Below are 27,616 nucleotides of genomic sequence, written 5' to 3' on the forward strand. Positions count from 1 at the left end.
CTCGCACCTCTTTCAATCTGGTCTATTACATTCGCTGCTCCCAATGTGGTCTCCTCTATATCGGCATTTAAATAACGCTCTACCATTCTGTTTTTCCATCCAAAGTAGATAACCACATTTATCCATGTTATACTGCATCTGGCATGGCTGGGATTAACGATCACGTGGCCAAGTTCTGATGCCGGCGTCAAAAGCGACGCGAGCCACTCCGGCGTGAAGGGGATGCCAGGCCCAGGTATTCACCCCTTCCTAGGGGGCTAGTATTTCGCCGGAGTGGTGTCCGCTGCTCCGGCGCTCGAAAACTGGCACAACACGGCTGCTGCGGGTCCGCGCATGCGCGCCACGGTCGGCGCGAGTCCGTGCATGTGCGTGGGTTCCCTTCTCCATGCCGCCTCCCGGGCAATAAGGCAGAGCCCTACAGGGGCCCGGCGTGGAGGAACATACGCCTCCCATGGAATTAGCCCACCCACCAATCGGTAGGCCCCAATCGCGGGCCAGGCAACCGTGGAGGCCCCCCCTGGAGTTGGATCCCCCCGCCCCCACCAGGACGGCCCTCACAGCCAGAACTCCGAGGTCCCGCTGGGTGGGACCATACGCAACCCACACCAGCGGGACTTGACCGAACCCGGCGGGCACTCGATCCATTGAGGCGCAGAGAATCGCCGGGTGTGGCGCTTTCAACGGGCCCCAAGTGGCACGGCGGTGACCCCACAGGTGCCAGAGAATTGGCGGCCCGGTGTCGGAGCAGCGATTCGTGCCCCTCCCCCCCCCCCCCGGCGATTCTCCCACCTGGCGCAGGATCGGAGAATCCCAGCCCATGAATTCACTCACTCACTCAACTTGTCTAAATCACCTTGACGTCTCTGATCACCACTCACATTCCCACCAAGGCTTATGTTGTTAGCAAACTTGGAAATATTACATTTGCTTCCCTCATCCAAATAATTTGTATATAGTGTGAATAGCTGGGGCCCAAGCACTGCTCCATGCGGGATGTTGCTAGTCACTGTCTGCCACTCTGAAAAATACCCATTATTTTTACTCCCCATTTCCTGTCTGCTAACCAATTCTCAATCCCTACCAATACATTATCCCCAACCCATCCCATGTGCTTTAATATTGCACACTAGCCTCAGATATGGGACTTTATCAAAAACTTTCTGAAAAGCCAAACGTCTGTGATAAGTATTCAGGTAATCTATTTCAGTGATGTTCATTGAGAGGTATTTAATCGTCAGCACGCCAGGAAGAACTCCCTTTCCCTTCCTCAAAATAGCACCATGGAATATTTTATTTCTAGCTTGTCAGAAAGGTAAAATGAAAATCGTAGGAGATTTTAATCTAAATATAGGCCACCAATTAATGGAAAAAATTCTAAGTGTTATTTTGGGCAGGGTTGGCAGGGTGATTCCTGAGATCAGCATCTTGCTGTTAACAAAATGAGTTGCTTTTAAACGCTCCCTCACCACTCACTCCCAGTCAACACAAAAGCACGGCGGTGTGCAGATCTGCTCCTCGCTTTGGGGATGCCGACCTCACAAGGCTTCTTTTTTTTTTATTCATTCATGGGACGTGAGCGACGCAGGCTGTGCCAGCATTTATTGCCTGGCCCTAATTGCCCTTGACGGGCAGTTAGGAGTCAACCACATTGCTGTGGCTCTGGAGTCACATATAGGCCAGACCAGGTAAGGACGGCAGATTTCCTTCCCTAAAGGACATTGGTGCAGATTGGAATTCACGACAATCGACAATAATTTCATGGTCATCACTGGACTCTTAATTCCAGATTTTTGTAGAATTAAAATATCACTATCTGCAGTGGCGGGATTTGAACCTGGGAGCCTAAAGTACTCTGGGTCTCTGGATTACTAGCCCAGTGACAATACCATTATGCCACCGCCACCCCGGATGCAGTGAATGTGAGACGTGGCATCCTGTACCCCCGAGGGGGTCGGAGACAGGGCCAGCAATGCTACCTGGGAGGCAGCAGCAATGACTGTCAATTCAGGCAGCATGACAAGGAGGACGGCCATACGATGTCAGAAGAAGGCCAATGACCTCACTGAGCTGTAAGGGTAAGTTACCACCTGTCTCCTAGTATTGGCTCCGCCTTCCACCCTTCAAATTCCCAACACCGCCCCCTCGAGAAAGAAAAATCAGTGGCTGAACCTCGTTCTCTCCCCACATCCAATTTCAGGTGTGCGGCTCACAATGCCCCCTCTTTGACCCCACAGAATAAATTGACCCATAATAGGCGTGAAAGGGCCAGGACGGGCAGCAGAGTACCAACTCGGAGTCCTCATCCGCTATGAGGAACAAGCCCTGGAAATCGCGAAATTGAGCGAGGAGAGTGCACTCACTGACAGCGAGGTTGGCCTGTGCCGCAGAGGTCAGGATCCACTGTCCCGTCACCCAGGTGACCTGTTTCAAGTGAGTGGTTCACGTCAGACAAAATGATCCCTCCTTCTCACTGACCACATGTCCATTTTCTCACAGGATCTCAATCTGATGGAGGCGGGCTATCCGGAGCCATCCCCAGCCCTGCCAACCAAGAGACCACCTTGGAGGTGAGCTCCAATGAGCCCAGCTGACACATCACAGCTATCATCCTCACCTTCCACAAGTGCAGACACACACCTCGGTGGGGAACATTAGGCGACAGGTTTCTGGGGCACAATATAGTGAGAACCACACAGTTACACCAGGTGGAGGCAGGACCATCCAAGAGAGTCAGCAGTCAGAGGTCTGCTGGATCCCAGGACTGATCCCAGTCAGAAGCTGAGCCTCTGAATAAGGTTATCCTAGAGCTGATGCAGATGTTGGGATACAGCCATGAGATTCAGGAGGGCATGTCAACGACACTCTGGCAGGTGCATAGCCGATTGGAGGAGTCCCAAAGGCTACGGGTGCAGGAGCTGATGCCAGCAATGTGTGGCACTGAGGCCAACACTGCTGATGGAGACCACAGAGGAAAACCTGCAGCATGAGGTCAGTGACGTCAGTGGTGGTTGCCAAGGCATGGTTCAGTCTGTGACGACCAAAGCTGAGGGCCTCGAAATCATGTCGATGAGGGACATGTCCCAGACACAGGTGGACAATGCCGAGGCTCTGCAGAGTGTGGCCAAGTCATAGAGGACCATCGCCATGGGCATCAACACCATGGTGTGGCCAATGGGGAGGCACCAGGACCGGCGGAGCTGGATAACGCAGACACCTCCGGAGCTCAGTCCAGCTATCTCTCCATCCCATGGAGACCCCCAGGGCCCAACAGGCACCATCAGGGATGAGGAAGCACTGGCGGCCTACCTGATGCCTGTTACCAAGGAGACAACAGCGGTCTCTAGTTCTCCCGTATCCCCACCTCCTGACACCGACGCATCTCAAGGTCAGCGGGCAGAACAGGATGGCACAGCGACACCAGTGACACCAGCAAGTCTGGGTCCTAGGCGAGCCCGAGGACATCCGTCAAGGCATCAAAGGCCACAGGGCCCGAAAAGCAGCACTGCCGCCTCCTTTGATGTGCATACCCTTTTTAAAAAAATAATTTTTATTCAAATTTTCATATAAAAGAAAACAATAACATAAAATTCTAAGAACAAAAAAAAAAATAGAACCCCCCCCCCCCCCCCCGTAAATACAAAAGAGAAACAATAAATTAACGCCCGTCATTGGCAAAAAACAGATATTCAACCCAAAATAAAAACAAAGAGACCCCCCCCCCCCCCCCACCCCCCCCCCCCCCCCCCCCCCCCCCACCCCCGCTGACCTTTTGTTTTTACCGTTCTGCCAGGAGATCTAGCAATGGTTGCCATCTCCTGAAAAACCCCTGCACTGACCCCCTTAGGGCAAATTTCACCCTCTCCAATTTAATAAACCCCGCCATATCGTTGATCCAGGCCTCCACACTTGGGGGTCTCACATCCTTCCACTGAAGAAGAATCCTCTGCCAGGCTACTAGGGATGCAAAGGCCAGAACACCGGCCTCTTTCGCCTCCTGCACTCCCTGCTCCACTGCAACCCCAAATATTGCGAGTCTCCAGCCTGGATTGACCCTGGATCCTACCACCCTCGATACCATCCTTCCAAAATTCCCCCAGCGCTGGGCATGCCCAGAACATGTGGACATGGTTTGCTGGGCTCCCTGAGCACCGAATACTCAGGTCCTCGGTCCTCGGTCCCAAAAAACCGGCTCATCCTTGTCCCAGTCATATGAGCCCTATGCAGTACCTTAAACTGTATGAGGCTAAGCCTCGCACACGAAGAGGAGGAGTTCACCCTTTCTAGGGCATCCGCCCACGTCCCCTCCTCAATCTCCTCACCCAGCTCCTCCTCCCATTTATCTTTCAGCTCCTCCACCGAGGCCTCGTCTACCTCCTGCATCACCTGGTACACTTCCGAGATCCTCCCCTCTCCAACCCATACCCCCGAGAGCACCCTGTCCTGGACCCCACGCGGCAGCAGCAGGGGGAACCCCGCCACCTGCCGCCTGACAAACGCTCTTACTTGCATGTACCTAAAGGTGTTCCCTGGGGGGAGCCTGAACTTCTCTTCCAGCTCACCCAGGCTCGCAAACTTCCCGTCTATGAACAGGTCCCCCAGCCTCCTGACACCTGCCCTGTGGCAACTCAGGAACCCGCCATCAATTCTCCCCGGAACAAACCGGTGGTTCCCCCATATCGGGGACCCCATCGAGGCCCCCACCTCCCCCCTTTGCCGCCTCCATTGCCCCCAAATCTAGAGGATAGCTGCCACCACCGGGCTGGTGGTATACCTTGTTGGAGGGAGCGGCAGCGGTGCCGTTGCAAGCGCTTCCAGGCTCGTACCCACACAGGATGCCATCTCCAGCCTCTTCCATGCCGCCCCTGCCCATCCATTACCCACTTAAGCACCATCGCTGCGTTGGCAGCCCAATAATACCCACAGAGGTTGGGCAACGCCAGCACCCCCCCCCCCCCCCCCATCCCTGCCCAGCTCCAAGAACACCCGTCTCACCCTTGAAGTCCCGTGTGCCCACACAAACCCCGTAATGCTCCTGTTAACCCGCCTGAAAAAGGCCTTCGGGATAAGGATGGGGAGGCACTGGAACAGGAACAGAAACCTCGGGAGCACCGTCATCATGACTGACTGCACCCTACCCGCGAAAGACAGCGGCAGCATGTCCCACCTCTTAAACTCCTCCTCCATTTGCTCCACCAGCCTTGTGAGGTTTAGCTTATGCAAGGCCCCCCAGCTCCTGGCCACCTGAACCCCCAAGTACCTGAAGATCCTCTCCGCCCTTTTCAGTGGGAGCCTCCCAATCCCCCCTCCTGGTCCCCCGGTTGATGCGCACACCCAGGACACACGTAGATGTGGTAGTAAGATGAAGAAGACTGAGAATCACTGAGTAGACACTGGATTGGGGGGGAGGGGGGCACTATGGGATGCATTGTCTGTAGCTAGGGTCAATGGAAGTGTCAAATGTGCAAATCATGTTACACCTGATATATGTGAAGCCACTTTTACGTTAACCTTCACAGCGGCCCCAGCTCACCTCCACCCACTCTTGCCCTCTGCTCCCCCACTGCCCGCCCCCTGGACACAGTCGCACAAGATCAAACGCCCCGATACAGACCCCTTTCAGAGGATGGATGTGATTGCGTTGCCAGCAGAAAGACAGGAGTCAGACTTTAGCATTAACTGAGGAGTGCCAGAGCTTTCCTCAAAGTGGGTTATCATTACCCTCCTGCCTTGTATGTTGACCCACTGACAGTGCCATCACCCCTGGGGTGATGTTTCACAGACCCATGAAGGGTGGAAAAGGGTAGTTGGGGAGGGGGTTGTGAGTGGGAATGAGGAGGAGGAGGGAGATGGTGGGTGGAGGAGTTGGAGGGGATGGCGGGGGATGCGGGGAAGGAGGGGGATGATGGGAGGGGGTGAGTTGATGGACAAAGACTCAGCCTATGAGAGGCGGGTGAGAATGAGAGCCTCTCTGCACCTCCGGTCATGCCGCCACCTGTATACCATGAACTGTTGCCGGCATCCCCCTCTGGGTACCGCCTCGTCTGGATGGACGGCCGAGTCTTCAGGGTGTGCACATAGGGGTGCTGCTCCAGTTTGAGTCGATACTGTTGCCTTCTCCATCTGGCTGCCTGGGTTGCCAGCAGCATCGCGAGGGCATCCTTTGCAGGATCGACAACAGCCACTGTTGTACCAGCCACTCTGGCCTCTGAAAGGAATTGGAGAAGGAGAAATGAAATGAAATGAAAATCGCTTATTGTCACAAGTAGGCTTCAATGAAGTTACTGTGAAAAGCCCCTAGTCGCCACATTCCGGCCCCTGACCGGGGAGGCTGGTACGGGAATTGAACCGTGCTGCTGGCCTGCTTGGTCTGCTTTAAAAGCCAGCGATTTAGCCCAGTGAGCTAAACCAGAGAGGCTGACAATTAGTTAAGGTCCACCTTGGGACCCTCAAATCCCCCGTGCCTACCCTACCCGAGTGCCAGTCACCGAGTCAGTTGTGCTGCAAAAGCTCACTCTGCACACTCACCCCCGGCCCAAGACCCCAGGCCCCTGCCGGGAACATTAGGGGGTCCGTACCCGGAGCCCTCCGTTATCCACACACTGACCCTTTGGTCACGAGGATATCCCCAGTGCTGAAGACCAGCTCGAGTGTTTGATAGTTGGCTGCTGCCTCTATGGTGCTAACACTTCGAGATCAGGCAAACTGATCAGGCTTCAATGTTTGATTGAAGTACGATGCAATAATCATGATCTGAGACATGGCTCGTGTACCCACGAGAAGCCTCTTGAGAAAATGTTGTTTCTTAAACGGTGAACAGTACCTTTACACAAAAGATAAAAATAAACCACATAACAGTTCATATATCACATCAACCAACATGAAAATGCCTTGGTGCTGCACACTCACAAGCACCTTTTCTTGCAGAATATCAATGCAAACACAAAACTACACCAGTGCATTTATACAAAGAAAACCAACCACACTTGAAACAGGCAACAGTACAATGAAGTTAACAGCATCTAAATCAACACGGCGCTCTCTTCCCCTCCCGCAGCTCCCAGCAGTAGACTCGCATCAACAGTCAACAGTACAATAAGGTGGGCAGCACGGTGGTGCAGTGGTTAGCAATGCTGCCTCACGGCGCCGAGGTCCCAGGTTTGATCCTGGCTCTGGGTCACTGTCTGTATGGAGTTTGCACATTCACCCCGTGTTTGCGTGGGTTTCGCCCCCACAACCCAAAGATGTGCAGGATAGGTGGATTGGCCACTCTAAATTGCCCCTTAATTGGAAAAAATGAATTGGGTACCCTAAAAAATTTTTTTTTTAAACAGTACAATAAGGTCACCAGCAATCTTCAAAAGCATTTCTGCAATACCTTCATCAAGTTGCACAGTCAAATCGGTTCGCCATCCGAATCCTTCTCCAGCACAGGTGGTGGGTCATTTTACTTATTTATTTTCCTCGCTCCAGGACACAGAAGCAAAAGAGACACACAGCCTCCAGGCGGCTGCACAGCAGCATTCGGATCACTCCGCCTCTCTCCCACTCTCACAGCTCCCAGCAGTAGACCCTGAAAAGCGGGAAAGTCACGCTGATGCAAAGCACACCAGAAGAGTGAGAGAACACCCCTCCTCCCTCTCCAGCACTGGCAGAATGTCATCTTACTTCCTCCCTTTCCTGCCCACAGAAGTAAAAGAGGCGACACCAGGCAAACACACGGCAGCCAGACGTTAAACATTGAACAGTCAACAGTACAATAAAGGCAGCACGGTGGCGCTGTGGGTTAGCCCTGTTGCCTCACGGCGCCGAGGTCCCAGGTTCGATCCCGGCTCTGGGTTACTGTCCATGCGGAGTTTGCACATTCTCCCCGTGTTTGTGTGGGTTTCGCCCCCACAACCCAAAGATGTGCAGGCTAGATGGATTGGCCACGCTAAATTGCCCCTTAATTGGAAAAATTAATTGGGTACTCTAAATTTATTTTTTAAAACAGTACAATAAGGTCACCAGCAATCTGCAAAAGCAGTTCAGCAATGCCTTCATCACAATTGAATCGGTCCACCACCCCGTACCTTCTCCAGCACCGACAGCAGGTCATCTTACTGCCTTCCTTTCCTAGCTCCAGGCAATAGAAGCCAAAGAGGTGGCAGCAGAGAGACACACAGCCTCCAGGCAACTGCAGCTGCAATAAGGATCAATCCGCCTCTCTCCCCCTCCAGCAGCTCCCAGCAGTAGACCCTCAAAGGTGGGAATAAGTACATCTGAAAGTCACACGAACAGAGCACAGCAGAAAAGTAAAAGAGCACTCCTTTCCCCTCTCCAGCACTGGTAGTAGGCCAGCTTACATCTCCCTTTGCCATATTCCAGGACACAGAAGCAGAATAGGCAGCAACAAACCCATGGCCTTCAGGCAATTGCAGCCACAAGCAGGAGCAATCAGCAAACACATCCTACAGCACCACTTGAGGATATTTTGTTTATTAAAAGGTCAACAGTAACAAAGATTTGAAAATTAACTACATAACATTCCACATATCACACTAACCATTAAACAACAAGGAAATATCACCGTTCCATATTGGTACCAATGCAAAGCGATAGCAGCCCATTTCCACAAAAACACACCGTATCACCCCTCATAGGTTGCTCAGCAGAAATGGAGGATAAGTCTGAGAATGTGTTATCTTGTCCACTACTTTGTCATAGAAATGATCAATGTATTGCTTGCTCCAGTGCCACTCTCTGTCCAGGAGCTGCAGTTGTGCAGGCCCTCCCACACAGTCCAGTCTCACCAGAACCAAATCCTGGCATCCACATATTCCACTGGCTCTCGCGGTGACGTGCCAGTTACATGCAGCACTCACCACACCAGCAACAAAAACATCAGCAATCTGGGAAAGCATTCTTCGACGCCGTTAGCAGGTGGCCCATTTGGATCAATTTTTTTTTTTTTTTCTTTTTTTTAAAATTTAGAATATCCAATTCATTTTTTCCAATTAAGGGGCAATTTAGCATGGCCAATCCACCTAACCTGCACATCTTTGGGTTGTGGGGGTGAAACCCACGCAGACACGGGGAGAATGTGCAAACTCCTCACAGACAGTGACCCAGGGCCGGGATTCGAACCCGGGTCCTCAGCGCCGTAGGCAGCAATGCTAACCACTGTGCCACCGTGCCGCCTCCATTTGGATCAATGTCAGACACCAGGTCCCGCAGCATCTTCTTGCTTCAAACCGGATTGCCTTTTGGACCCGTACGTCCCGCTGAGCCCGGTGTTCCAGGACCCAGGTATCTTTGAAAAAACTGTCCTTCTTTCCGGCTGCAGAAAAGGAAAGAAACAGCAATTGCAGCCTCCGGGCACTGCAGTTACCAACAGGAGCAAACAGCAAACACAACCTGCAGCTGTGTGATCTCACAACTAACAAGGCCAATTCCTTATCAACATCTTCAGCTGTGAAGCTAGAGGCTGCTCACAGTCAAAGGGAGTTAAAGTGACCTTCAGCATTTAACTAAGAACAGGGTTTTGCCCTGGAAGTGTTTGGTAGGAAAGGCAGCTGCTGTAGTTGCCCCTGTTATGGGTCTCCTCAATACTTGAAGATAGCTTGAATGCCTCACGGATGGAAAGCCCCTTAACTGCCTCCCCCTCCCTCCCACCCGGGGCGACCTCCGGCATGGAAGGCTTCAGCCCCCACCAAGCCCAAACCCCTGCAGGGCTCCCACCAGCCAGCAACTCTGCCCCCCCCCCCGCGCCTCCCCCCCTCCGCGCCTCCCCCTCGCGCCTCCCCATCCGTCCTCCCCCCACACGCCTCCACCTCCCCCTGTGCCTCTACCCTCCATGCGCCTCCCCCCGGCACGTCTCCCCGCACCTCCCCCCACACTTACCCCCCCCCCCCCCCCCCACTTACCCCCCGCGCCTCCCTCTGCATGCCTGACAATGGAGGCTACTCACCTCCTCAGATCCCCCTAGCAGCCATTGTGCCAACTTCATGTTTTTAAAAAGCAATATTAAACGACTCCCACGTGATTTCTTGCTGAGAGCAGATTAATTCCCGGAAGATAGTTACATTCGACTTCAATCTCACTAATGAGATGGAACCTGGTGCTAATTGGGGTTAATGATATGGACGCCACATTTGGGTGCGTTCCGGAACTCGCCATCGGGAGCGGGTCATATAGATGGCAAATGATTCGTGGCCAGTGCAGATCTTGATTTTGCCTATCCCGCTATTTAACTGGCGTGCACAGATCCCCACCGGACGTAGCATGGTGGTTAAATCAGGGCCATAGATTGGAAAAGGCAGATGGGCAAAGGTAGCCTAGATGTGGAGTTCATTGAATGCTTTCAGGATATTTATTAGAATGGCATGTTTTGGAACCAGCCTGGTATAGCATGCTATATTAGACCTGGTAATGTGCAACAAATGGGCGTAGTTAATGATCTCATAGTGAAGGCACCACTGGGGTAGCAGCGACCATAATATGATTGAATTTTACATTCAGTTTGTGGAAGAGAGGATTGAGACTGAGACTATGGCTGGATTCCCCATCCAGTGACACCGGAATTGCGACGATTGGGCGGATAATCGGGCATCAGCCGGAGATTGAGGGTGCCACCAGGTACCAATAGAGCGCCATGCTCCGGCGCCTTGATGGCGACATAAATGTGTTTCACGCCCCCTGCCAGAGTGGGCATACGAAACGTACGAAACTCCCTAGTGCATCCATCCAAGGCGCTGCCCCACTGCAGGGGAAACAGGGCAATGGATGCATGCACCATGGCTTTAAGCACTCACCCTGGCACACCGCCTCTCTCAGAGCAGGTGCTCCGCTAGTGGCAATATCAGCCAGCCCACCCCGCAGGACTGCTGGCTGTCACCAAGCCCTGCCTGCCCTCTTGCTCTCAACCATATTGTCCCCAAATAGGTAAGCACAATCCATGCATTGCACAGAGCACTACAGCTATGGTCCCAAAGGGCGCCCACTTACCTCGCCCTGCCCCGTCCGTGGGCCCTGCCCGTACGCATGCAACCAAGCATGGCACTGGTATGAGAGAATACAAAAGGGTCCAGAGGGGAAATCTTTTCACACAGAGGGTGGCAAGTGTCTGGAACGAGCTGGCAGAGGCAGTGGTAGAGGCGGGTACAATTTTGTCTTTTACAAAGCATTTAGACAGTTATATGAGAAAGCTGGGTATAGAGGGATATGGGCCAAATGTGGGCAATTGGGGCTAGTTTAGTGGTAAAAACTGGGCGGCATGGACAAATTGGGCCAAAGGGCCTGTTTTCATTCTGTAAACCTCTAGAAAGGTATGACTCTATGATTCCAACCCCACATCCCCCTGAGATATTCCCACACAATTCTAGCCTCTTCAAACATCCTTGATTTGAGTTGCCTCACCAGCCCTGGAATTCACTCTCTACACATCTCCCCCTGTTGAATCCACGATAAGCAGAACGCATAGACGATTGTAGAAATTACGAAGGTTTATTTCAATACCATTCCAATACTCCTCTGAAGGTCTCCTTCCTCGATCTGCACCTAGGCTGGGGTTTTTATACAGCTGAGGCTCTCCTTATACCGGGGTAGCCCCGCCCCCTTAAAGGGGAAGTTGCCCCACCCCCTTAAAGGGGAAGTTTGCGGGGGGCAAAGAGGAAGTTCATATTCCAGGGAGGTCATGGGAAAACATATTGGCCTGATCCCAGGAACTTCTTTGGGGTTGTAGCACCCCCTTTCTATCTGGCTTCCCTCCTCTTTTGTTTTAAAGTGTTAAGTTAAAAAAAAAATTTAGAGTACCCAATTATTTTTTCCAATTAAGGGGCAATTTAGCGTGGCCAATCCACCTATCCTGCACATCTTTTTGGGCTGTGGGGTGAAACCCACGCAGACACGGGAAGAATGTGCAAACTCCTCACGGACAGTGACCCAGAATTCGAACCCGGGTCCTCAGCGCCGTAGGCAGCAATGCTAACCACTGTGCCACTGGCTTCCCTCCTCTAAGACATTTCTTTGAACCTACCTCTTTGATCTAGTTTTCAGCCATCTGGCCTAAATCACTTTATGTGGCTTGGCGTCATGCTTTGTTTTATAACGGCTCCTCTGAAGCAACTTGGGATGTTTCATTATGATAAAGGTGTTTTAGAAATAAAAGTTTGTGTTTTTGTTTAATAAGTGCAGGCACAACTTGTTTGTTTAACATGTGCGAGCACATCTACGAAAAATAACTGATAAAAGACTTGCACGTGATATCCCATGGCATAATCTGAAGAACGCAGTGTAACAGTTTAAACATGTGCGATGCCTGTTCACAATAAGAAAGGAAAAATTGATTACATGACCCAGAGGTGGAACCAACAAAGTGCAGAGGAAGACTGAACTGCTTTAAACTGATTCATAGAACCAGCTGTCCATGTTGCACATGTTATGAAACGTTGTAGATTTTATTTAATTAACCCCATTAGAAAGTCAATAAAGTCGGAAGCAATAATGTCATGCTACTCTATCATCTGATTTTTTAAAAACTCCAGGGCCCTATTTTAATCCTTGAAGTTGCATTGTTAATGTTAAACTGTGTTCAATTAAGGCTGCGCTTTTGCAAGGTTGAATTTAATTTTTTCATATTCAACTGTTACATTCTTCACAGAAAAAAAATGTGATTTTCAAAATCGCCAGTAAAAACTTTTGACTGTGAAAAGATTTAAACTTACTTCTTCCCAGTCAAAACATTCAGTTGAACCCATTTAGTTCAAGTTTTGGAACCAAGTTATCGTTTTGCTAATGATTACAGCTTTCCTCACTGACACCACCTTTGCTTGTAGAAGTAACAGAATACAATAATTATTAATTAGGAAGGCACCCTTTTGTTTGGTCGATCCTTGATAGCTCTTAATTAAGAGTTAAATGGCTCACAATGCAGTGCCTTATTCCTTATGAGGAACCCAGTCAATGTTAATTGAATTGATTAACAGATTTCAACAATATAACTGATACACTTGTACTACCTTGTGTGGGTTGCTCCCCCACAACCCAAAGATGTGCAGGGGAGGTAGATTGGCCATGCTAATTTGCCCCTTAAATTGGAAAGTTACCTGTTTTTCAGACAGTAAAATGTCCTACTCACCCATCACCTGTCTGCTTTATATTGGCTCCTGGTTTAGCAGCACCTCGATTTTAAAAATAACCCCTTGGGCGGAATTCCCTGTTTCGCCAGCACCATTTTTCCGGCTCGGTGCTCTCCGCCAGCAGCAGGATTCTCCATTACCACAGCCAGTCAATGGGGTTTTTAACTGTGGGCCACTCCACGCCGTCGGGAAACACGTGGGGATGGGTGCACTGCCAGTGAGGCGGAGGATCCCGCCGATGGAGAATCTCGTAGCTTGTTTCCAAATCCCTCCATGGCCTTACCCCTCCCTATCTCTTTAGCCTCCACTAGTCCCCCAACCCCGTTGAGATCTCCAATCCCGGCCTCTTGCCGCATCACTGATATTCATTGTTCCACCTTTAGTGGCCGTGGCCTACAGCTGCTTGGACCTTTGGCTCTTGAACTCCCACCCGACACCTCTCGACATCTTTTTTAAAATAAATTTAGTGTACCCAATTCATTTTTTCCAATTAAGGGGCAATTTAGCGTGGCCAATCCACCTACCCTGCACCCACAACATTTGGGTTGTGGGGGAGCAACCCACGCAAACACGGGAGAATGTGCAAACTCCACACAGACAGTGATCCAGAGCCGGGATTGAACCTGGGACCTCAGCGCCATGAGGCAGCAGTGCGAACCACTGCGCCACCGTGCTGCCCTTGCGACCTCTTTTAAGAGGTTTCCTGAAATGTGTTTCTTTGACCATGCTTTTGACCACCTGTCCTAGTAACTCGCACGGCATCAGATTCTTCTGGACAGCTCTTCTGTGAAGTATCCGAAGACAAAATACTATGGTCAGTGCTATACAAATGTAACTTGTTGGTGAGTTTAAACACTGCATTGTACAAAAGAAGAAATTGTATGGGATTTCTTAAGCACATTTTGCAACTTCTGGAAATCTCAAGACTATTTACTAGCAATTAAATACTTTTAAAAATTAGTCACTGTTGTAATGTAGGAAATGTGGTAGCTACATTATACACAATAAGATCCCACATACAGGATAATTGACCAGATAATTCTATTTCTGTGATATTAATTGAGGGATAAACTAAGACAAGACACTAGGGAGAACTCCCTGCTCCTTTTTTCTTTGAAATAAGTACACCCATTTTGAAGGGGCCTCAGCTTAGCATTGCATCTGGAAGATAGCACGTCTGACAGTGTAGCATTCCCTCAGCACTGCACCGAAGTGTCATCCTGGATTTTGTGTTTAAGTCTCTGGAATGACATTTGAACTCCTGAGCCGCTGACAAAGAAACACGAAAGCCACCTGTTGATCCAAGACTGGTATTATATCATAGCTGAGTGGGATATGTTAGTTGGAGCAGTCGGTCTTTTCCTGTCTGTCATTACCCCTGTCACTCAGGTGGGCAGTGGTGTTTGTCTGTAAACAATGGGCGAAATTCTCTGGTCTCCCCTCAGCGTGTTTCTCGGCGCACTATCTTCTGGTCGTGCCGCTGTCAATGGGAAAAGCGCGGTGGGAGTGCGGTGGGAGCGCGGCATCGGCAGGACTGGAAGATCCGGCTGTTTTGATCAGCTGAAAGATCTTACCCAATGTATCTTAAAAGCTAATGTAATTTGCTATATGATATAGAACACATAAGAACAGACTGGTTTTGGCGAATATGGGGAAGGATCCGTTAACATTGGGAGAGAGAGCCAATTGACCTTTTTTTAGAATGTTGTGGATTGTGGTGGAATTTGTCACAGCTGTCAAGATGTGATCAGAGTTTTTGAAGCAGGTTGTTGGATATGGACTGGCGTGAAGCCTCCTCGGTGAGATGGAAGCCAAAAATATTTCCTTTTGTCAGCTTTGTACTTACAATGCATCAACTGGGCAAGGAAAAGCCCGAGGCAAAAGCAGTGTAATTTCAATAACATGCAGTGGTGGAGATATGCGGTGGAAAAGCTGTGTATTTGTAATAAGGTTGAGTGGCAGAGGTGTGTGGTGGAAATGCTGCGTAATTGTAATAGCTTGGAGTGGCAGAGGCATGCAGTGGAGAAGCTGTATAATTGTAATAGATTTGACTAGCGGAGGTATGCGGTGTATTATGGGCCAGGGTTTAGAAACTCCAAAGTGTATTATGAAGCTCACCTGACCTATAACTTATGTTAAATTTGGCTATGATGAGCACAAGAGCCTTCACTTCATCTGTGATTCATCAGAAATCCTAAACGTTTTTATCAAAACAAAATTTATTCTAAGAATGTATTTAACATATATAAAACACTTAGCAAGAATTTGTTATCAGTTTCAAACATGAAAAAAAACACACAACAGCTGCAGTAATATATGTATATAACTCTTAATGAATCTCCCTTATCTGTTCCAATCCAACACAAAATCCAATAAACCCCAAACCCCTTTCAAGGGCATGACGCAGCACACTGTAATCTCACTTGAATGGGACTGGTTGTTTCCCCGAGATTCTGGTCCAGTTTCCAAACAGCAGATTCAAACTCCTTCCGGAAAGCAACTCTATCTTTAAAGTTACCAAGGCAGTTTGCCACACCCAATGTGCTTTAAGTTCACTGGAACAGCTTCAAAATAAAACAGAAAACAGGGAAACCTCCTGCAACTTAACGCAATGCTTCTTCTTCTGCAGTCCAGACGACCAAACTGAAAATTGAAACCGAAACACTAACCCCCCTCCCCCTCCTCACCTGACAGATACGGCCCAGCTCCACCCACAAATGACATCACTGAAACTGTGCTACAAGCCATGTGATGAACAAAACCTTTCTTAAAGGGACACTCACATGACAGGTGGAAAGACTGTAATTTGTAATAGCTTTTAAGTGGCAGAGGTGTGCAGTCGAAACACTGTGTAATTGTAATAACTTTGTGAGCGGAGGTATGTGGTGGAAAAGCTGTGTAATTGTAATAATGGAGAATGGCGGAGATATGCAGTGGGAAAGCTGTGTAACTAATAGATTTGAGTGGCGGAGATATGCAGTGGAAACACAGTGTAATTGTAATAACTTTGAGGGGTGGAGGTGTGTGCTGGAAAGGCTGTGTAATTGTAATAACTTTGTGAGCAGAGGTATGTGGTAGAAAAGCTGTGTAATTTGTTAAGATCGTTCTCATTTGCTCCTGTTTTTCCCCCTGTTTATTCCGTAATTTCCTCCTCCTTTTACTTTGCTGTTGCACTTTGGATTCCTGAATCTTTAATGGACCTGTGCCTTTCTGGAAAAGCAGCCTACACCTTTAATTTACGGAGAGAATTTCAGCAGCAGGTGACATCAGTGATGATTTGATTTGATTAATTTGGCTGATGGCCAATGAATTGGCCAAAAGGGCTGTTTTCTGTCCGGTAACAGGTGGTGATTGGATCTATTCCCACTGAAATGGCTCAGAGACTCAGGAGCTTTTAGCTTCACTTTGCAGCTAGGAGAGAACACCTCCCTTTTTCCCATTCTGTTTCCTCCAGAAATAACCAGCACATTTTAACCAAAAGGCCACTGTAAGAACCAACCCCCTCTGCAGAAAAAGCTGATGCAAGCAGAATCCAGAATTTGATCATGCTTTCTGCAGAACAGACTGCTGTGAAAAGCTGTGCATCTACTGGAAAAGCTGTAACATATTGCTAATTGCAAGGAAGATCATTACAGGCTGTAAATCAGAGACTTTAATCCACACTCATACTGTGAGTAAGTACACTAAACAACTCATCATCTGAAGCAAGGAATCTTATCTTTTGACATTAATCCTTTTATTCCTACCCTTTTCCGCCCCTCTTGAGTGTGTGGGTAGAGGGGAAGTTAAAGGGGGAGTCAGTTATTAGCTTGTCATTAAGCAGTGGTATTTACTGCATATGTCATATTTGTTCTTGTTATGAATAAACAGTATTTGTGTTTAAACTTACAAACCTGGTGACTGCAATTACTAGGCAGACAAAGGCCAAAGATTTCGGGAATTTCTATAAGAATTATTGATTAATTCACTTGTGTTGTGACTCCAGGGCTCGTGGAACTGGAATTAATCGTGTACTTGCCCGGGGTGGAGTGATAAATTGTAATAACTGTGAGTGGCGGAGGTATGCGGTGGAAAAACAGTGTAATTGTAATGATTTTGACAGAGTTATGCAGTCACTGAATGTTGTTTGCGTAATTCAATGACAAAGACATTATATGATCGGATTATACATTAAAATGTCAAGCATCAACATGCAGAACCATTAAATGATCTGGCTGAAATGTAAATAACATTGCTTAAATGCTAACAGGAAATACATGGTGACGTTTGTTTTCTTTTCATGAGTAACTGATTTTTATTTACTTAAAGTATTTTCTTAAAACTTTGATCTTTGTATTCACATTCAATATCTCATTTACTTTGTTGGCAGCCTTCTTGTTCATATATTGATTTTGTTAGACTGGGGACATCGTTGTGTGAGAGTTGGAGAGTAGACTGACTAGCTATTTTCAAAGAGATAACAAAAAACATGTTACTGCATACAAAATGGCATATTCTTTGGAGATTACATTACAGATATTGAGCCAAATAGCTCCAGGACATTTCTGCAAGAGTTTCTCAGGACTGCATCCTAGGCCCAACCATCTTAAGCTGCTTCATTAATGACTTTCCCTGGCTTCCGGTGACAGGGAAGTGCAGAGCGGATGCACGAAAGGTGGCTCTCCTCCTGGAACTCCAAAGTGGCGGTAGAGGAGGAGCTGGTCACCCTGCAAGCGGCGCTGGAACAGACAGGGTGGAGTCTAGAGACATAGGAGGCAACGATCAGAGGGCTAGAGGAGGCCCCGATCAACCAGAGCATTTGGATGGAGTCAGAGATGGCTAGATTGGTGGCGGCACAAGGGACGCTAAGGGGGAAGGCTGAGGACCAAGAGAATCGATCGCGCCGCCAAAACCTCCGCATCATGGGTCAAACGGAGGGCACCGAGGGCAGGAACCCGAAGGAGTATATGGCCCTGATGCTGGGCAAAATGGTCGGAGGGGAAAGCTTCCCCAGACCCCAGAAGTGGACAGAGCCCACAGGTCACTCTGGTAAAGGCCCAGGGCGAGGAGCAGCCACGGGCTGTCATTGCGAAAATGCGCCGGTAATAAGACCGGGAAAAGATCCTGAACTGTAAATGGGAGGGCCACCCAATCCGGGTGTACCAGGACATTGGGACAGACCTGGCCGAGCTCCGGGCGGAATTGAACAAAGCCAAAGCGGCCCTTTATAAGAACAATGTACGGTTCGGAATGTTGAACCCCGCCAAGCTCTGGGTGACTTCCAGGGCAGGGAATACTATTTCATCGCACCGTCGGAAGCAGATGAATTTGTGCACAAACAGGGGCTGGGAAGGCAACGACACCAGCAGTGAACCAGATATTTAACCGTATCAGTCAACAAAACATTTACAGACCATTTGCGCAGGACTGAACCGCCTAGTCTTCAAATCTGACGTAGAGTCTCAGAAAGGAGGGCGTGAGAGCAGTAGGACGCAGAAGAGGGTGAAGAAGAAGAAAGAGGGCAAAAAGACACGCATCGGTCAGCGGGAGGTATAGATCGATTCTGGGGTGGCTGAGGGAGGGTGGGGCACTACACAAGCAGGTGAGCTAGCACAAGGAGGTATGTGCACCCCCTCAACCCAAAGATCTGCCTAGTAGGTGGATTGGCCACGCTAAATTGTCACTTAATTGGTAAAGAATTGAGTATTTATTTTTTTTATAAAGGAAGTATGAATGAGGGGAGGGCCACAGCACAGCTCCCGATGGGGAGGGGGTGCCTGGCAATGAGGAGAGAACACTAGGTGGAGGCTAGGAAAACAAAGACATCACAAACAACCACTTTGGAGAGCCTTCAAACAAAGTGAAACACCAGAACGCAGGGGTGCATCCACAGGGTGAGTATGGTTGATCCCGCAGGTGGAGGGAAGGGACAGAAACCCCCCCCCCCCGTAAGAATAGTCACCTGAAACTTCAGGCCCGGTGAAAAGATGCAGAGTCTTCGCCCATCTGAAAAGTCTGGAAGTCGACATAGTCTTCCTCCAGGACACCCACCTGATCACGAGGGAGTGACTGCGAGTGGAGAAGAGCTAGGTGGATAGATGTGCAATTTGTGCTATGGCACAGGGGTGTGACCACACTGCTCAATAAGAGTTCAGCATCTGGGTCACTGTCCATGTGGAGTTTGCAGGTTGTCCCGTGTCTGCGTGGGTTTCACCCCCACAACCCAAAGACGTGCAGGTTAGGTGGATTGGCCATGCTAAATTGCCCCTTAATTGGAAAAAATAATTGGCTACTCTAAATTTTAAAAAAATAATAAGTGTTCAGCATTTGCAGCGATGAGGCTGGTTCAGACCAAGGGGGACAGTATGTCACGGTTAGTGGTGTAAGGAAGGAACTGGGACGACATGTAATTCATGAAGAAACCCATGGCGGAAATCCCCAACATGGACACATGCCAACTTATTATGGCCGGGGGGGGGGGGGGGGGGGGGGGGGGGGGGGATCTTTAACTGCGTACAGGGCCAACAGATAGATCAAACCCCAAATCTGGTGAAAAAATCAAACATGGCGAAGGAACTGGGTGTGTTCATGGATCAGATGGGGGCACTGGACCCATGAAGGCTCACACACCGAGGGGAGAAGGAGTTCTCCTTTTCCTCCCAGGTACACAGGATCGCCTCTTTGTCGTGGAGAAAGTGGAGCTTCCAGAGCTAGTAGAAGCGGAGTATTCCGCAATCGTAATCTCTGACCATACTCACACAATGTGGATGTGAGGTTGGAGGGGGATCCGGCAAAAGGCCCCCCCCCCATGGAGACTGAACACGGCGCTCCTCACCGATAAGGCATTCTGCGAACAGATATCATCACAAGCTACAGACGGAGGCGCTGAAGGCAGTGATTTTTTTTTTTGATTTTTTAAAAATAAATTTAGAGTACCCAATTATTTTTTCCAATTAAGGGGCAATTTAGCGTGGCCAATCCACCTACTCTGCACATTTTTGGGTTGTGGGGGCGAAACCCACGCAGACACGGGGAGAATGTGCAAACTCCACACGGACAGTGACCCAGAGCCGGGATCGAACCTGGGACCTCAGCGCAGCGAGGCAGCTGTGCTAACCACTAGGCCACCGTGCTGCCCTGAAGGCAGTGATAAGGGAGGAAATTATTGCATACAGGCATGACAAAGATAGGATGAAGAGGGCTGGTAGGCGGCACGGTAACACGGTGGTTAGCACTGTTGCTTCACAGCGCCAGGGACCCGGGTTCAATTCCCAGCTGGGTCACTGTCTTTGCGGAGTCTGCACGTTCTCCCTGTGTCTGTGTGGGTTTCCTCCCACAAGTCCCGAAAGACGTACTGTTAGGTAATTTGGACATTCTGAATTCTCCCTCTGTGTACCCGAACAGACGCCGGAACGTGGCGACTGGGGGCTTTTCACAGTAACTACATTGCAGTGTTAATGTAAGCCCACTTGTGACAATAAAGATTATTATTGTTATTATTAGGCAATAGCTGGTCGACTCCATACTGTAGGTGGATCGGTGATACTCCTCAGCCCCGACTATAGAGTTACTGGCGGAGAGGAAGAAGCTACAAATGGACATGGGAGAGCAGTGCACAAGCTCTGCTAGACATGGGGGATCTTCCACAAACACAGTGACAAAGCCAGCTGCCTGCTGGCCCACCAGCCTAGAAAGCAGGCAGTCACGAGGGACATAGCTCAGGTTAAAGACAGAAACGGCTGGCTAATCCAAACCAACCCAGAAAGGGTAAATGAGGCCTTCACAGCCTTTTACCGGGGGCTGTACACCTCTAGCACCGCCCCCCCCCCCCCCTCCCCCAGGGGGACTCGGGAATGAAGCAGCTTCTTGATGGACTGGACATGCCAGTTGTGGGGGAAGAGAAGAGACAGGGACTGGAAGCACCATTAAAACTGAGGGAAGTCACGGAGAGTATCAACTCCATGCAGGAGGGGAAGGCACGGGGGCCAGACGGATTCCCAGTGGACTTCTACAAACATTTGCGCCAGCATTGGTGCAGCACTTGCAGGAGATGCTTGCAGACTCGCTAGTAAGGGGTACCCTACCACCGACACAGCCTCAATATCGCTGATACCCAAAGAAGACAAAGATCCGACTGAGTGCGGGTCCGACAGGTCCATCTCACTGCTCAACGTAGATGCAAAGATCCAGGCAATGGGACTAGAGAGCTGCATACCAGAGGTAGTCACAGAGGACCAGACGGGCTTTGTCAAGGACATGCAGCTAACACTGAACATCAGGTGCCTGTTGAACATGATAAGGACCCCATCCAGGGAGAGAATACCAGAAGTGGTCATTTCCCTGGATGCAGAAAAGGCATTTGATAGAGTCAAGTGGAAGTACCTCATAGAGGTTCTGGAACAGTTTGGGTTCAGACCAGGGTTCACCTCCTGAGTGAAACTACTGTACAGTACTGTACAGTACTCTGAATACTTTCAGCTGCACAGAGGATTCCGCTATCCCTCATGCTGTTTGTTCTGACAATCGAGCCACTGGCAATTGAGCCTTCAGAGTGGCAAAGGAATAAAGAGGTATCCAAAGGGGGGGCAGAGAGCATAGAGTCTCGCTTTGTGTGAATGATCTGCTCCTCTGCATCTCAAATCCCCGGGGCCAGCATGGAAGGGATAATGAAACTCCGAAAGGAGTTTGGAACCTTCTCAGATTAAAAAGGTGCAAAAATGAGATCTCCCTGTGAACCCGCAGGGGAGGAGAGGCAGAGCTGGAGGGACTGCCATTCAAACAAGCCCAAGCCAAATTCTGATACCTGGGGATCCAAATAGCCCACGACTGTGTCATAATATCCACTCATGTGTATAGTGAGGTGCAGACAGGCAGTGATTGACACACAGGATGACCAGTAAGCACACAACACAGTGCAGCCAATCACCAGACAGGACACTACCACTATAAAACCAGAGGGCACTAGGTTTCCCGCTCTCTCTGGACCCAGCTACTGAGACAGTCAGAGTCCACGAGCTAGCCAGTACAAACACCATGCGGTAGCTAGTAAGTCTGGTCAGGCTGCTACTAGGTCTCCAGTCAGTTCAGTACAGTGTCGACCCACAGCTGAATATGTTTATCAGTTCTATCGTTGAATAAAACAGTGTTGGATCTTCTCCAGTGTTAGACGTCTGTTTCTAGCTTCCCTGCATCGAGTGCAGTCCACATCGAACCAACTTGCCTAACACATCATGGTACCAGAGTGCTACTGATCTTGACGGACCTACCTCGAGTGAATCAACATTGACCAGCATGCAGCCATCCGGTGAAATGGAAAACATCCAGCCTCCTCCGCAGCTCCGCATCTCCGGCAATCTCGCCGCCAATTGGAAGATCTTCAAGCAAAAGTTCCTCTTGTACATCGAGGCCTCCGACCTCGAAGCAGCATCAGATGCCAGGAAGATCGCGCTATTTCTCTCCACCACCATCCACATCTACAACTCCCTTACGTTCGCTGAAGGCGAAGACAAAACAAAATTCAAAATAGTCCTCCTGAAGTTCGACAGCCACTGCGACATTGAGGTGAATGAGAGCTTTGAACGGTACATTTTCCAGCAGAGGCTTCACGGTAAGGATGGACCTTTTCAGTCCTTCTTGACCCATCTCCGCCTCCTAGGGCAGTCATGTAACTATGACTCGATGGATGATTCCATGATCCGGGATCAGATCGTTTTCGGGGTCCACTCCGACTCCCTTCGGCAGCAGCTCCTGAAAGTCAAACAGTTGACCCTCCCTGTCGCTGTCGGGACGTGCATTGTCCATGAGCAAGCTAAGAATCGTTACTCACACATCAGGGCAGCAGAGACTGCAAAGCTGGCCTCCCTCCCAGGCCATCGCACTGATGCAGGGCCTGAGCATCGAGGAGAGTGGCCATTTTGCGCGCTTTTCCTGGGTCCTTGCACATGCGCGCCACGACCGAGTGGACGACAAGACCGACAACCCGACTGCGCAGGTGCGTACGTCGACCGACCGCATTGCGCATGTGTGATGGCGCATGGAACGCGCTGACGTCGGCGTCATGACGTGTCCGAATTGTGGCTCCGCCCACTTAAAGCGGCAATGTCTGGCAAAAGTCCGCCGGTGTCTACAGTGTGGCAAGCTTGGCCACTACGCAGCCCTTTGCAGATCTGCTCCACCGCTCAGCAGCCAGCGGTCCAAGCTGCGGCGCAGAAGTGTCCGCTCAATACAACAAGGCATGCCAGATTCCGATCCCGACAGCCCAACAGACCCTGATGCTGAGTGCCTCAAGTCCCCATACCGGGTGGGCATCATAACTACACATGCGCTGCCTTCCACCACAACAGCGAAACGCCTCTCGATCCTCAGTGTGGATCCCGACGACGAGTTGTGTGCTGTCCTCACAGTTAACAAGGCTCGCATCCGTTTTAAACTGGACACCGGCGCGCCTCATAAACAGGGGCTGGTTTAGCACACAGGGCTAAATCGCTGGCTTTTAAAGCAGACCCAGGCAGGCCAGCAGCACGGTTCGATTTCCGCACCAGCCTCCCCGAACAGGTGCCGGAATGTGGCGACTAGGGGCTTTTCACAGTAACTTCATTTGAAGCCTACTTGTGACAATAAACGATTTTCATTTCATTTTTTCATTTTCATCTCAAAATCCGACCTCGACACCATCTGCGCCAGACCAAGCATTCTTCCACCGACCTGCCAGCTCCTTGACTGCAATGGCAATGCCATAGCTGCCAGTGGCTCATATCACCTAGGGGTATCCAATAAGGCGATCAAGGCAACAGTGCGGTTTGAAATTATCGGGCCTGACAGACCATCCCTGCTCAATGCTCGAACCTGCAAGCTCCTGAATCTGGTTCAGCGCGTCCACACCATGTCATCATCACCGGCGACGCCCTCGCCTGATGGAAACTTGCAAGCCGACATAGATGACATTATCACGCAGTATCACAGCGTATTCGATGGAATGGGCACGCTCCCATACCGATATAAAATCCTGCTCAAGCCGAACGCCACCCCTGTAATTCATGCACCACGCTAGGTGCCGGCGCCCCTCAAGGATCATCTGAAGATGCAATTACAGGACCTCCAAGACCAGGGCATCATATCGAAGGTCACAGAGCCAACAGACTGGGTCAGCTCCATGGTCTGCGTAAAGAAGCCGTCAGGGGAACTCCGCATTTGCATTGACCCTAAGGATTTAAACCGCAACATCATCCGGGAGCATTACCCAATCCCGAAACATGAAGAGTTGACCAGTGAGATGGCTCATTCCAAATTCTTTACTAAGCTGGACGCCTCCAAGGGTTTTTGGCCAATACAACTGGACGCGTCCAGTCGCAAGTTGTGCACGTTCAACACCCCGTTCGGTTGCTACTGCTACAACCGGATGCCTTTTGGTATCATATCTGCCTCCGGAGTATTTCACTGAATCATGGAGCAGATGATGGAGGGCATCGAGGGGGTGCGAGTATACGTTGATGACGTAATTATCTGGTCCACAACGCCCCAAAAACACATCGCTCGCCTCAAGAAGGTATTCCAGAGAACTCATGAACATGGTCTCCAGCTCAACAGGATCAAGTGTTCATTTGGTCAATCGGATATTAAGTTTCTAGGTGACCACATCTCGCAGCAGGGCGTGCGGCCAGATGCCAACAAGGTCTCGCCGATCAACGCCATGAAAACCCCGGAGGACAAGAAGGCGCTCCTCCGCTTCCTCGGGATAGTCAACTCCCTCGGGAAATTAATTCCCAATATGGCATCCCACACCACGGCCCTCCGCCATCTCGTCAAGAAGTTGACGGAATTCCAGTGGCTGCCCACGCATGAAGAGGAATGGCGTGAGCTGAAAGCAGAGCTCACCACAGCCCTGGTTCTAGCGTTCTTCGACCCAACCAAAGAAACCAAGATATCAACTGATGCAAGCCAGGACATCATTGGGGCAGTGCTCCTTCAGCGAGATGACTCCTCGTCCTGAGCTCCATTGGCGAATGTCTCCAGGGCCATGACGCCCACTAAGCAACGGTACGCTCAAATTGAGAAGGAGTGTCTGGGCCTCCTGACAGGGATAGTCAAGTTTCACGACTATGTTTATGGCCTGCCAAAATTCACGGTAGAAATGGACCTCAAGCCTCTAGTCCACATAATCCAGAAGGATTTAAATGACATGACACCTCGGTTACAGCGAATTCTTCTTAAGCTACGCCGCTATGACTTCGAACTTGTCTACACGCCAGGCAAAGAGCTGATCGTTGCAGGTGCCCTAGCCAGGTCCATTACCACACCGTGTCAACGAAGTGACTTCATCTGCCACATAGAAGCGCAGGTGCAGTTGTGTGCCACCAACCTTCCGGCCTCTGATGAACGGGTGGTCCAAATTCGTGAGGAGACGGCCAAGGATCCTCTGCTGCAGCGTGTGATGCAGCACCTTACCAATGGCTGGCAGAAGGGACAATGTCCCCAGTTCTATAACGTAAAAGACGACCTGACGGTTCTGGAGGGAATCCTTATGAAACTCGACAGAATCGTAATTCCTCAGAGCATGCGGGCTATGGTGCTGGGCCAACTCCATGAGGGTCACCTAGTGGTCGAGAAATGCTGATGCAGAGCTCGGGAGGCGGTCTATTGGCCGGGCATCAGCCAGGACATTGCTGACTCAGTCCTCAACTTCCCCACCTGTCAGAAGTTTCAACCCGCTCAACCCAAGGAAACGCTGCAACAGCACGAGATCGTGACCTCTCCATGGTCCAAAGTAGGTATAGACCTTTTCCACGCCAAGGGGCATGACTACGTACTCCTGGTCGACTACTTCTCCAGTTACACAGAAGTGGTGAAATTGTCCGACCTCACGTCGAAGGCGGTAATCAAAGCCTGCAAAGAAATGTTTGGCAGGCATGGGAAACCGCTCTTGGTGATGAGCAACAACAGTCCTTGCTTTTACAGCCAGGAATGGTCTGATTTTGCACAATCCTACAACTTCCGTCACGTAACTTCCAGTCCCCACTACCCGCAGTCAAACGGGAAGGCCGAGAAAGGGGTCCATATTGTAAAGCGGTTGCTATGCAAAGCTGCAGACTCAGGCTCCGACTTCAACCTGGCGATGCTGGCATACAGGGCAACCCCACTGTCCACTGGGTTGTCTCCAGCGCAGATGCTCATGAATCGCACCCTGAGGACCACAGTTCCAGCCATCCATGTTCCAGACCTTGACCACCTCACGGTCTTACAGAAAATGCAGCAGTCACGGCCCAACAGAAGGCCATATACGATGCTCATGCCTCGGATCTACCCGAGCTGCCCCTAACTGATCATGTTCGTGTCCAGTTGCCTGAGGGCGGCTGGTCAGCCACAGCTGTTGTGATCAAACAAGTGGCCCCAAGATCATTCCTTGTCCGCATGGCTGATGGCTCCCTGCTATGGCACAACAGACGGGCACTGCGAAGAGTTCCACGCCCGCTACCTGACCAAAGTACCCCGCTGCCTACGATGCTTCCTCCGGACGTACCCTGCCACAAGGCCACCGATCTACCAGCAATCCTGCCGGCCCCCGCGACCACCGCGATGGCAGCGATCCCGCCTATCCATGTGCAGGCAGCTCCTGATCCACCTCTGCGGCGATCGACTAGAATTATTCGACCACCACAAAGACTGAATCTGTAGACTGAACTTTTGTACATTTTGTGACTTCATCGATTTAACCTCTGTAAATATTGTTTTGTTTGCCATGTATCTGCACGATCGACACCCTCCTATGTACATACGTTCATTTAGACACCCTGTGTATATAGTCAGGCATATGTGTATATATATGTGGTGCTGTCACTTCCGGTGGCGCCCTCGAGGAGACAGGTCGCAGGTCGGATCGCTCCTGCCCGCGATGGGCAAACGGACCTTTGTTAACGGTCTTTTTTGGGACCTGGCGGCCTGAATCGGTGGAGGAGACGATGGGGAAGAGGCTTCCTTTCCGGGGTATGGGCAGCTGGACTGGAGGTGGTCAGGTGGGGCGGCAGGGATCGAAGCGGGAGCAGCGGGGACCCCAGACCGGGCGGCCAAGCATGGCGGACGGCAGGGACCGAGGACCGGAGGCTCACTGGCCAAGGGAGCAACAGATGGAGTTCTTCAAGAACTGCTTCGCCGAGCTGAGGAGGGTCACGCTGGACCCGATGAGAGCGGTGATGGACCGAATGGTCGAGACACAGGCGGTCCAAGGGAAGGCGCTCAGGGAGGTCGAGGTGAAGCTTTCCAGCCCGGCGGGCATGGTAACGGAGCTGGAGCACGAGGTGGAGGAGCTGAACGCCCGTCAGAGGAGGATGCAGGAGCAGCTTGAAGAGCTGGGGAACAGAGCCAGGAGGCAGAATTCACGGATCATTGGCCTCCCGGAGGGCTGCGAGGGGTCGGATGTGGGCGCATACGTGACGGGTATGCTGGAGGCGCTGATGGGACTGGAGGCCTTCCCTCAACCCCTGGAGTTGGATGGGGCACATAGAGCCCCCGCAAGGAAGCCCAGGACG

At 50.5% G+C, this 27,616-nt stretch overlaps 1 long non-coding RNA gene across 1 annotated transcript in view; it reads right to left on the reverse strand.

The window, feature by feature from the left end:
- The window catches only part of LOC119967753, a 43,527-nt gene that overhangs the window by 2,833 nt on the left and 13,078 nt on the right, over positions 1–27,616 (reverse strand). Inside the window, exons 2-3 of the long non-coding RNA XR_005461062.1 lie at positions 6,605–6,820; positions 6,001–6,205 (exon numbers count right to left, since the gene is read on the reverse strand). This is a non-coding gene — a long non-coding RNA (uncharacterized LOC119967753). The remainder of the gene's footprint in view (positions 1–6,000; positions 6,206–6,604; positions 6,821–27,616) is intronic.

The sequence above is a fragment of the Scyliorhinus canicula genome, chromosome 6 (genome assembly GCF_902713615.1).
Source record: "Scyliorhinus canicula chromosome 6, sScyCan1.1, whole genome shotgun sequence".
Classification (NCBI taxonomy): Eukaryota; Metazoa; Chordata; class Chondrichthyes; order Carcharhiniformes; family Scyliorhinidae; genus Scyliorhinus; species Scyliorhinus canicula.